Below are 2,625 nucleotides of genomic sequence, written 5' to 3'. Positions count from 1 at the left end.
TAAAGTTATAGAATATCCTCATTTTTCTGGAAACTTTCATCATGACTTTTTCTAGTTAGTATCTGCCCTTCTGCCAAGAAGAAACCACTGATCTAATGTCCATCACTGCCCTTGACCTGTTTGTCACTGGCCTGTTCCTTGAATTGTTGATTACTACTGCATTGCATGAGTTTAGTACAATTTGCTTATCCATCCTCCTTTTGATGAATAGTTGATTTGTTACATCTAGGCACTTATAAATAAAGTAACATTGTTGTAGAAGTTTTTTTTTCCTCCCACCCTATGTCTTCCCATTCACAATACAGAGCAGGCACAGGGTAGGTTTACTTTGCCATTTCTTTCTATAAAGTCAGTGTAAGAACACAGTCTGTGCTAAGCACCAGGAGATGCTGTTTCACAGGTCTTTTAAATTAATTAATTAATTTTTTAATTTATTTTTTGCAGTGTTGAGGACCAAACCCTGGGCTAGCCAAGTGCTCTACCACCGAGCTACATCCACAGCTCCATTGTACAAGACGTTTTTTGTGGGGGGATGGGGATGTGTTTGTGTAGGAATATAGTTGCCTTTTTCTTGGGTAAATGCTTAAGAATGAGTTGTTAAGTCGTAGAAATGATGCGTGTTTAATTTTTAAGGAACTCCCGGTTTCCAAAGGGATCTAACATTGATGTTCCCATGTAGGGGATGGTTCCAGAAGGTTTACACCTTTGCTAATAATAACATTGTTATTTTAATGAATCTAGTAAGCATGAAATTTTTCTTTGTGAATATCATACACTTCCATGCTGACTCATTACTTCGAATAATTTTTCCTATTCCTCACTGGGAAGTATTCTTTCACTTGGTTTCTGTTTTGGGTTTTTGTCCACTTTCTATTTTTTTGCCTTATTATATTTAAATTGTAAGATTTTCTTTATATATTCAAGACAAAAATCTCTATATCACACAGAGATCTCTGTTTATTTCTGTAATAATGTATATTGATAAATGGAAATTTTAAATTGTGATAAAGTTAGTGTTTTTTATGGCATGCCTCAGAAATCCTTACTTATCCCAAGCAGTCCAAGATATTCTCTTAGATTTTCCCCCTAGGTGTTTTATGGGTCTAACATTTATATTTATATGTGTGGTACACCTTGTGTTCACCACATGGATACCTTATGTCTCACCACTATTTTGGTTTTTAGTTTCATCAATACTTTGTAGTTGTCAGTATATTTTTTAAGTATGTTCCCAATAATTTCATGCTTTCTGATATTGTTATGAACGTTATTACCATTTAATTGAGAAACTTTACATTATAGAAGTGTTCTCTCTCCCTCCCTTTTGAGTTTCTCCTGTTTAATGAACTAATATTTATATTTTAATTGTTTCCATTAAAGTTTATTCTAAAAGTGTTATGCACTTTTTGGGTTTTGCTAAGTGCATAATGCCATGTAACTGCCATTTCACTATCATACAGAATAGTTTCATTACCCTCAAAATCTCTTATACTTCCCTATTTATCCCTCTTCCCCTTCCCCATATCCCTAGCAACCACTGACCTTTGTACTATCTCTATGGTTTTTCCTTTTCCCAAATGTCACTCAAGTAGAAACATGGTGTGTAGCCTTTTAAGACTGGCTTCTTTCACTAACAAATGTCTTTTTTGTGGCTTATAAGGTCATTTCTTTTTATTGAATAATATTCCATTTATGGGTGTATTGCAGTTTGTTTACTCATTCACCAAGGCCATCTTGGTGGCTTCTCATTCAGGGGTTATAAATAAGGCTGCTATAAAATAAGAGTGCAGATTTTCATGTGGACATAAGATTTCAACTGATCTGCATAAACATCGAGGAGTGAGATTGCCACATTATATTGTAAGGTCTAATAGAGAACTTCATCTCAAACTAGCAAAAATGGCATGTCTTCCTTGGTATCTCTTATGTTTTCTCTTCAACATAATCAGAGAACAAGCCGGCAGAACGAGTTCTGCCCAGAAGTGGTGTGGGGGAGGGGGAGGTGGCCCAAACAATGTATACACATGTGAATAAATGTGAAAACCATAAAATTTTAAAAAAGAAATCCACTTTTGCTACAAAGTGGCTATCACATTTTGCATTCCCACCAGCAGTGAATGTTGTTTCACATTCTCACCAGTATTTGGTCTTATTTTTTTCAAACTTCAGCCATTTCAGTAGCTATGCAGTGGTGTATTTTCAATTCCCTAATAACCTATGCTGTCAAGTATCTTTTCGTACGCTTACTTGCTATCTGTATATCATCCCTGGTAAGCTGACTGTTTTGGCATTTTATCTATTTTTGAATATGTTTGTTTTCTTATTACAGAGTTCTTTTGTTTACTTGGATACTAGTCCTATATGAGATATGCATTCTACAAATATTTTCTCCTATTTAATGTCTTGTTTTCTCATCCTTAAAACAGAGGTAACGTTTAATGTTATTAAATTACAATTTGTTAGATGGAAGTGCATAAGAAAAGGGGAAGGAGGACGATCATGGTAGAAGTACTATGTATGAAAATGAACCTGTTGAAAATGCTCTAAGAAGGAGGGGAAGGGGGAATAAAGGAGAAAGATGAAGGGGATGAATCTAAGATATATAATAAGCACTTTTGTAAATAT

The 2,625-nt window shown here is 34.7% G+C and overlaps 1 pseudogene; it reads right to left on the bottom strand.

The window, feature by feature from the left end:
• Nucleotides 1–280: 280 nt before the first annotated feature.
• LOC141421796 (small nucleolar RNA SNORA51) lies at nt 281–389 on the bottom strand (annotated as a pseudogene).
• Between the last annotated feature and the right edge of the window lie 2,236 nt (nt 390–2,625).

Source organism: Castor canadensis, chromosome 3 (assembly GCF_047511655.1).
Source record: "Castor canadensis chromosome 3, mCasCan1.hap1v2, whole genome shotgun sequence".
NCBI classification, from domain to species: Eukaryota; Metazoa; Chordata; class Mammalia; order Rodentia; family Castoridae; genus Castor; species Castor canadensis.
Note: the sequence above shows the minus strand (reverse complement) of the source record. Positions and strands in the feature narration are given on the sequence as shown.